This window comes from Haematobia irritans, chromosome 2 (assembly GCF_050003625.1).
Source record: "Haematobia irritans isolate KBUSLIRL chromosome 2, ASM5000362v1, whole genome shotgun sequence".
NCBI classification, from domain to species: Eukaryota; Metazoa; Arthropoda; class Insecta; order Diptera; family Muscidae; genus Haematobia; species Haematobia irritans.
In genome coordinates, this window is record NC_134398.1 from 104,235,454 (window position 1) to 104,245,652 (window position 10,199).

The following is a 10,199-nucleotide window of genomic DNA, read 5'->3' on the forward strand; positions in this document are numbered from 1 at the left end:
AATGTTTTTGGAACAATCTGGTTGGTTCAACAAAGAAAAATAATCAAGAAGGTTCAGCGGTTAAAACTAGAAGTGCCAATATGTAATAGGTACTTTTAGTTAATGTGGTATCACAATGGACTGAATAGTCTAAGTGAGCCTGAATCTTAATCGGGCTGCCACTTTAACCTAACCTACCTAACCTAACCATATAATTGAAAGGTTGGAGGAAAACGAGATTTTAAAGTATTTTAATTGGTGGCTATAGACAATGTGTTTTATAATTTTAGAGAACCAGGAATAATTGTAATAATAATTATAATTATAAATATAATTATATTTGTGGATCTATTGTTTTTTTTATTTATTTGGCGGTGTGAAAACGAAACCAGTGTCAAGTAAGTTGTTAAATAGACACATATGAGGATTGTGTGGTAATTTAAAGTTTTCTGATATTAAAGGGAGAGACGAAAACAGAGTACTCTAGGAAAGAAAGAACGTCAGTGAATATTGGATTTGTCCCTTTATGGAAGCAGCCAAGTTTATGGAATTAAAAGTAGTGGCAGAGGGTGAATCTTTGTGTTCCTAAGGTAGGACGTATTGTAGAGTAAAGAAACAATTTTTAAGAGACCGGCCGTGCAATTGCCATAGTGAAAGGCGGCCTATTTTTGTTGCAAATCCAAGATTTATATTACACGATCGCAAACCTAGAGTTGGGGAAATTAATTTATCCACCGGAAGTGCGCCTAGAAGCGGCAACAAGATTATCATTATAAATCGTTTTTATTATTACACACACGTATGCAAAAAAATCTTAATTTGAAATTACACCAATACACACGAAAGTACAACATTTCAAAGAGAGTGTGATTGGCTGCTTAAGTCTTTCATATAATAATGAAGCTGGAACCTAGGAATTGGGAATTCTAATTCGGAAAATTTATATATTTATAATACTGTTATTCATTTATTAGACGTTAATTTATTATATATAGTAGTTTTAACTATTTTTTTTGTTAGATTTAATTATTTTTTTTTTAATCAAAACGTCCCCTTGAGAGTAACGTTTGTCAAAGGATTTGCAAAGACTTGGTGTGGTAAGGTAGGGTATTTGCCCATTTTTACTGTCTCCTCCCCTGACTAAGTGAGCTCCCTTAGGTAGGCTGTAGGTGAATCAGTTGTTGCCCTTTAGTGTAGCATGAAAATTTTGTTATCTTAAAGCTTTGCAGGTTCTTGGGTTAGGTCAATAGGTGTCCACATTATGTTCATTAAATGATCTCTGTTTTTGAGTGTAATATCGGGTCTACTGGACCATTCGTTAAATTGTTTGTTTAAAAACAAAAATATCGTTCATTGGGCGGATAGTCTTGATGAATTTGTTAAAAAAAGAAAATAGTAAGTCTATATTTTGCGAGTTTTTTTATTTCATTTATTATTATCCAGAGTAATGTTTACAGTGCTAAACCAGGCCAAGTTAACAAAAATATTATAAACTTATGGAGCGAGCTAGATACAATAACAGGAATATTAAGAAAGAAATATTTAAAAAAAAGGTCTTTTAGAATTTCGTAACAATTAAGCTAATAAAGAAATATAAATTAAAAATAATAGAATTAACAATTTAAAAGAGGAAACAAGGGCAGGATAATTTTATATTACGGTTGTAGTAAATTATTGTTATTATTGCTATTTTTATATATAATCTATGTTAGAGTAAGAGAACAATCGTTAGTAAATAAATATGGTTTATTCTGATGTTTAGTAACGAATCCATTATGTGTTGAGTTTGACCTTTTGGGGGGAAATTACGTGAGTTAAGTGTTGTGATGTGAGCGGGATTTAGGGGTCAAGTTAATGGGAGGGGATATCCACTTGACCATGGTAGGGTTGGGCGGCTGGAGGTTTCCATCTACCTCCCACTTGCGTTGAATCTGTGCGTTGTGAAGTATTGTAAAGATTTTTTTGTTTTATTTTTGTATCCTTTTTGTTTACTTTATTGGCTACGGTCCTAGGGCGGAAATGATGGGTTGGGACCTGCCCTGGGTAGGCGATTAGAGCTAGCTGGTGCCCGAAATCATTTCTTTCAGCCGCACAATAGGTCACCGTAACAATATGGCGCCCAATGGTAAAGAGATCCGGTATCGTCAATACCGCGTTAGAAAATGTAGTGTATGTCACCGAAGCACAAAGCAATAGCCACTAGTTTAGAAAGATAATAGCCCAACACTGAAACCGGATTCGAAAGTTTAAAATTTCGAACTTTTCGTAACCGTTTTTGGAAAATTCAAAAGTCAGTGATACCAAAATCGAGGTTTTGAACGATAGATGAAGGAGTAGGTGAATAATTCAGAACAGGGAGATGAAGTGGCATACCTATTAGTAGATATAGGTGTAAGCCAGCGTTGCCAATTTAGCTTTTTTCCCGCTAGATTTGGCTTTTTTTGAAGACGTTTAGCGGGAAAAAATGCATTTAGCTTTTAGCTTTTTTCTGGCTTTTTTTCATGACCCTTTTAGCTATTTTTGGCTTTTTTATTTTCGACATGTTTCTATTGAAATATGGATAAAACGGCGTTTTTATCTCAGCCTTGCTGCAAGAATAAGGGTTTCCACATATTTCAAAGCTCAGTTGAAACATTAATAATGATTCCAGCCATTATGCGGGCATTTTTGTAGCAAATACACCTTGTTGTAAAGTTTTTTCATCATATTCATAAAAGTTATCGTAAAATTTAAATCTACTATTACCATACAAATTTGTTAGATAAACTGTCAGTAAATTATTGGGAATATTAGCATTTGACTCGTTTATCCTTTTTATGTTATTATAATATTCTAAAGTTATTGCGATATTACTAAATTAAAATAGTAGATGTGAATTGCTTTGTGCACTGAAAAAATATTGTCGTGAGGCCAAAGATTTCATCTACTTAAAATACGAACGCGAATTTTGGTTATAATAGCATTTGTGAATTTCTCTTATATAAACTGTTTTCCTTGTCCAAAAGACGATAAAGTAGTTTTGTCCTTATAATTAAGTGACTCAACTTAAAAATGGGTATGTTTTCATGAAAGAAGGAAGAATTAATGAAATAGTCTTTAAATGTGAGGAGTTTTTTCATCTTAACCACAAACCAAAATAGCGTTCAAAAATAGAAAATGTTTTTCGAAGGAAAAAATTTGTGATAGTAATCAAAATGTATCGAATACGCAAACAGAGCTAATATGCCTTAGATATTGTTACAGTCTCACAGAAGTGGAATTAAAATGAAAATAATATGCATTTTAAGTGTTTAAATTTGTTAAATTTCAATCAAAATTGTGACTTTTGATACAAAAAAATTTAGCTTTTTTTCTAGCTATTTTTTAAGCATTTTTTAGCTTTTTTTAGCTATTTTTTGGGCAAATCTAGCGGTTTTTGGTGAAACAATTTTGGCAACGCTGGTGTAAGCACTTTGTTTGCTGTATATGTTTTTAGTGGGTAATATTAGTTACCCAATAAACACAAACGTTTGAAAAATGCTAAATTTCAACAATTTTTCAAACATTTTTTTAAAGGATTAGGGTAATATTCAAGTTGAGAAATTGTTGAGAAAATCGCGTTCTCAACAAAAAACAGACATTACCCTCAACAGCGAAATTCAACACATTAGCAATAATATCTCAAGTGTTATCCTCAAATTGAAATGCATCGCTACTCAATAATTTGTCAAACAATTTTCGATGCGAGTCAAATTCAAAATTAACATCGTTGCAAATACTTTTCAACCTAAATTTGTATAAATGATATCCCCACTTCAAATTGAAAGTCAAAGCCAAAATTCTATGAATTTTGTATAATTTATTCATTTTCATCAAAATAAAATATACAATAATACACTACACTACATAATACACTACAATACCAATTGATAAATAATAATCTTATTAAACATATCAACAAATAAGAACAAAAAAACAAACAACAAAACTTTAAATATCTTAAACATTATTAGTAAACACTTTTGCATCGATAATTCGCTTTCCTTCCTTTTGGTGTCATAAAACAGCATTAAAATTTATTAACATGCGGGCAATTTGAAATTAGGAACGTACTGGACCGCGTGTTAGAATTGATTTCCAGCAGAAGGAATTCACAAAATATCCATTTTAAACTGATAATAGCATATGAATTAAACTGACGATGTGATGCACATTTTCATCCAGAAGTTGTTGATTTCAACAATTTGTTGTTTTTAACAATTTAATTAGTTGCACTTGTAATGTTTCTGGAAACTTTTTCTTGTCGATAAGCCACTCATTTTTCTTTGGTCAGCTTCTTAATGTTTGCAAGAATGTAGCATCCAAAGATTTTAGTTTTCTCCAAAGAGATTTAGATTTAGTGACTTCTCTAAAGTGTTGATTTAGTTTTTCATATTGACGTACCAATTATTATAAACTTTTTGAAGCAGTTCCAGTTAATTGTCCACCATTTTTTCATCGGTCAGCTTTTTAATGTTTTCAAGAACGTAGAATCCATAATTTTAGCTTTCTACAAAGAGATATACATACATTTAGTGACTTCCTTAAAGTTTTATTTCATTTTTTATTTTCACTTACCTATTTTTATAAACTATTTGGTTATTTGTCTAAAATTTTCCATTTTTTTATTTCTTGCAATTGACCACGAACTTCGTTGCACAAATAAGTATTGAAAACCACATGGTTTTTTCGTTGCATTTTAGGGTAGTGTTTTGACAAAGTTTTCTCATATTATCTTCAACACCTTTTCAAAGATTTCGTCAACATTTTGGCAAATTGGAAGTAATTCGCAAACAATTTGACGATGTATTGAAGATGTGCTATTCCAAGTCAAGTTGAATTTATGTTGAAAATTATATTTACCCTCAAACTGAAAAGTTGTTGCATTTGAAAAACGCTCATCCTGTGTTTATTGGGTACAGTTTATAGCATGTGTCCGGATTTATAAAATATTCTGATAACCGCTCTAAGTGGAAATTAGGGGTCCGTAGTACCAGATATTTGTGATCCGTAACTGGTGATCTAATGGGGAAAGGCCAGTGCACAATTGATACCTTTTTTTTGTAGTAATGTATGATTTCACAGATTCAGAAAAAAGTGTTCTTTGGAAAGCCAAGTAAAAATTCCGCACACATCACTTTTCACGTAAACCCCATGATGTTATATGTTCATTTTTTTTGTCGATTGCTGTTGAGTTGTGTTGTAGTATCGGAGGGAGATAAAAGCCATTTTTCTGAGTCACTTTAGAGTTATGAATATACAGACTCGGTCCCAATCTAAAAAAAGAAGGATACCAGAAATTTTTGATTCAAATAAATCATTGATAGTAAGTGAAGAGAAAAGGAGTAAATTGCTTACCAATATGCCAAATCAAGAGACAAGTATTAATAGCCAAATCACCGATTTGTCCCAGACGATTATCACTGAAATGGACGGATCAGGAGCTGCGAGTCGGAATGGCCAGGCAAGAACCAATACGGCAAGTGGAAATGGGCCAACGAGACATGAAGATAATGAGGTTATTAGCAGACAGGGTTTCCTCGAAAATAATGTTCAGATGGTACAACAGGAAATGGGAGATTTAAAGAGGACAATAGGTGAATTATCGGAGGCGGTTAAAAGGCTGACAGAACTTACCGTAAACCAAAATAGATCCACCGACATTTCTTCCAATGGGTCTGGTAATCCCTCGGGTAGAAATTCGCCGAATGCTCAAGGTCTTCCAAATGGTGGTAACAACCTTTCAGGGTCGAATAATATTAATAGGAACGGTGAGGTGAATCGGGATGGTATACGGGTAAGGATAGATAAACTAGGGTTGAAATTTGATGGAAGTTCGAACGGCATGGGTGTCGAGGAATTTGTGTACCGCCTGGAATATTATCAGGAGCAGTATGGCATCCCATGGAATGAAGTCATACGCGATTTTCCGTTAGTCGTATCCGGTCCGGCTGACATGACATGATGAATATAATGAAGAAGAACGTTAAGGAAAGCATCGGGAGGATTGTATATCCAATACAGGTGTCATCGGTTGAGCAATTAAGAATCGAGTGCAATCAGGCAGAAAAGAACTTTCCTAGGCGGGAAATTAGGAATCTACCTCCGCCTCGACAAATGAGGCAGGTTAATGAATTATATGGCGAATGTCCGTCCGAGCATGAATACGATCTTCCCGAATGTGAGGAAATCGCCGCAATTCAATATAATCGTCAAGCAAAACCAACTTTAATATGTTGGAATTGTCAGAAACAAGGCCATACATTTAGGGATTGTGATTCAACCGTGAGGGGATTGTTTTGTTATAGGTGTGGTAAACCCGGGACGATTACACCCAAATGTCCATCCTGCCAGAAGGGAAACCCGAATCAGGGCGTGGATCAAATAGGGGGGCCACGTCCGAATCCGAATCACCCCACATCCGAAAAATAAGGGAAAGAAATGAGAAATCTGAAAAGGACAGTAATAGGAAAATTGTTAATGGGTTATATAAAGCAAATAACATTGAGTTTGAGCCAGAAATGCGTCATTATCTACCTCTTGATGTCCGTCAAGAAAATTATTACAGGGTTAAATCCATAATATTTGAAAGCGAAATAAATCCGAAGAAACTGAAATCACCACCTAAAGTGCGAATCAAATTTGCGGAGAAAAAGAAAGCGGTTAGAATGCTTTTAGATTCGATAAGACGGGTTAGTCAAAACGCTGATCCTAGGGAAGGGCTGTAGGGAGCTAATAGATAAATTAGGGTGTAATATTAAATATCTTGGGTCAAATGTACGAGCAGCTGGAGGAAAGGAATATAGTATTATAGGAAAAGTAAGATTAGATATTTTATACAAGGATATTAGAAATAATTTGGAAATTTACTTGTGTCCAGATTTGGACCAGGAACTATATCTTGGAATAGATTTTTGCAGGCTATATCAATTAGCCCCCGATATAGTAAAAATAGATGAAATAAATGTAGAGAAAATTCAAAAGGATATGATTAATGAAAATGAAAACTATAAACTGAATCCACACGATTTGAATGATGAACAAAAGAAAAAATTAAAAGAAATCGTTTCGAAGTTCAACGCGTTTGAAGAGAAAGGCCTAGGTCAAACCAATTTGGAGAAACATTCCATACATTAATTGAGGGTGCGGTGCCATTCAAGGAGCGACATTACCCTATGTCTCCAGCGGTACAGGCATTAGTATATGAAGAGGTTGACAAAATGTTACGTTTGAAAGTTATTGAGGAGAGTCAAAGTCCATGGAGTAACCGTACCACTATAGTTCGGAAACCTGGTAAGAATCGTTTCTGCCTGGATGCCCGGAAATTTAATAAATTAACAGTGAAGGACGCGTACCCCCTTCAAAATATAGACGGAATTCTCAGCAGAATAGATGAAACATATTATATAAGTAGTGTGGATTTAAAGTATGCCTTTTGGCAGATTGAATTGGACGAGGAAAGTAAGCCTTACACAGCGTTTACCATTCCCGGTCGCCCATTATATCAATTTAGAGTGATGCCATTTGGGCTATGTAATGCGGCCCAACGCTTGTGTAGGCTTATGGACCGAGTCATTCCACAACGCCTTAAGGAGAATGTTTTTATATATTTGGATGATTTACTGATAATATCAAGCGATTTTGATGAGCATTTGCGTTTATTAGAGGAAGTAGCGAAGTTTCTCAAGGAGGCCAATTTGACAATAGGATTAGAAAAGTCGAAATTCTGTTTCCAGGAGCTAAAATATTTAGGATTTATTATTGGAAATGGCATGTTGAGAACAGACCCGGATAAAGTCATGGCAATAAAGGCAATTAGGATTCCGAAAAGTCCAAGGGAGGTTAGAAGTTTTCTTGGTACCGCGGGTTGGTATCGACGATTTATAAAGGACTTTGCTTCAATTTCCGCACCCTTACAGAGGCGGCTATTGGGGCATTTGAAAGTTTGAAAAAGGCATTGACGTCGGCACCAGTTCTACGGCACGCAGATTTTTCCAAAAGATTTTATATACAGTGCGATGCATCAGAATATGGAATTGGCGCCGTGCTTTATCAGTTAAATGGTACAAGTGGGGAGAATCCAATTGCGTTTTATTCGCAAAAGCTAAATCCATGTCAGCGTAACTATAGTGTTACTGAGAAGGAGTGTTTAGCAGCGGTAATGGCGGTAAAAAAATTTAGACCTTATGTCGAGATGATGCCATTTACCGTCATAACTGACCACGCTATTTTGAAGTGGTTGATGTCATTGAAGGATTTAAGTGGAAGACTAGCACGGTGGTCCCTCCAACTACAATCATATGATTTTGAAATTGAACATAGGAAGGGTTCGGATAATGTAGTTGCGGACATGTTATCTAGGGCTCCACAGAATATAAACGTGGATGAGATTTATCAGAACGAATTATTGGATTTTGAATCTACAGAGTTTGAAGGTGAGGAATATCTTGATTTGATTGAAACTATCACCAGGAATAAGGATAATCTACGGGATTTGAAAATTGAGGACGGGTACATTTTTAAAAGGACCAATTTTGATCAGGATATCGGTGAGGAATGCAAGTGGAAGTTGTGGGTACCGTCAGCCATTACAAATGCAATAATTGAAAGGGCCCACGATACTCTCACAACTGCTCAAGGGGGTGTTGTGAAAACACTCGAAAGAGTTAAGCGGTTTTTCTATTGGCCTAAAATGGCAAGTCAGGTAAAACAATATATTAGGAATTGCCAAACTTGTAGGGAAACGAAACCTTGCAATAGAAATTTGAGACCAGAAATCGGGCAAGAAGTTGTAACTGATAGACCGTTTCAGAAACTTTACATCGATTTTCTTGGGAAGTATCCACGATCTAAAAATGGCAATGCGTACATCTTTATCGTGGTGGATCACTTCACCAAATTCACCTTTTTGAAAGCTATGCGCGAGGCTACGGCGAACAATGTGATAAAATTTTTAATATGCGAGATCTTTCATAAATTTGGTGTACCGGAAGTGATCCACAGCGATAATGGTGCACAATTCATATCGAAGACGTTTCAGGATATGATATCGAGGTATAGGATAAGTCATATGAAAACAGCATTCTATTCACCCCAATCAAACGCGTCCGAAAGGGTTAATCAATCGGTTATTTCTGCGATTAGGACTTATTTGGATAGTGACCATCGGGATTGGGATCTTTATCTCTCCGAAATAGAATGTGCACTTCGAACCTCGGTACATTCTGCTACAGGGGTCACCCCTTTCTTTTCCCTTTTTGGCTATCATATGTTTTCTAGTGGCACGGATTATAAACTAGCTCGGAAATTGAAGTCTTTATCCGACCATGAGATTCAGGATTTACGAAGGACAGAAAAGGTGGAGATGATAAGGAAAAAGTAAAGGGACAAATGCATGAGGCATATGAACGAAGTTCGGAGAGATATAATAGGCGCGCACGAATCGTAAAGTTTATTCCGGGTCAAGAGGTATATCGCCGCAATAACGTATTGTCTAATTTCGCTAAGGATCGAAATGCTAAAATTTGTAAAAAAATTTTAAAATGTAGAATCGTGAAACCCATCGGCAATAACATGTATGAGCTTGAGACTTTGCAAGGGAAACCCCTAGGTACATATCATGTAAAAGATATACAGACATAGTGCAATATAGGTTAGGAATTTAAGTGCAACATTAGGTTAATATTACCAATGAGATGACGACCATAGATTCCTATTTTGGTTTTGTATTCATCCTGATATTGTTATTTGTCTAAATCGATAGTGCAATTCAAGTGATATCTGTGATATGAACCGAATGGACCAATCCAAATGATACCTCGTATGCGTGTTTCCCTTTATTTAGATAAAGACCTATTTGTTTTTGTTTCAGTTTATATCGTAATTATACGAATTTTGCCTAATTGTACAATTTTTAACGGTATTATACACCCATGTTTCACGGTAAGTACAATGTTCGCATTTGGAGTTGAAATTTTCGCGGTTGCTTTATTAAAACAGTTCAATATAAAGTAGATAAATTAACATCAATTGAGTTTCTTGTTCCATAAGAGTTCGGCAAGAATTTACATGAATAAGCTTGTTTTCAGTTATAATATTATTTCAGGAAAGTAATCGCGAAAATAAAGTGATTTTCAACTCGAAAACCGAACATAGTATGTTGCAGGCTATACCTAGGCCTATGTGCATGGCTGCCGGCAGGC

General features: G+C 35.2%; 1 long non-coding RNA gene across 1 annotated transcript; it reads right to left on the reverse strand.

The window, feature by feature from the left end:
• Positions 1-3,758: 3,758 nt before the first annotated feature.
• Positions 3,759-6,621, reverse strand: LOC142223608 (uncharacterized). The gene is made up of 4 exons (XR_012718818.1): positions 6,535-6,621; positions 5,356-6,447; positions 4,576-5,273; positions 3,759-4,507 (listed from the first exon to the last, which is right to left on the reverse strand). It is a non-coding gene; the product is annotated as an uncharacterized LOC142223608 (long non-coding RNA).
• Between the last annotated feature and the right edge of the window lie 3,578 nt (positions 6,622-10,199).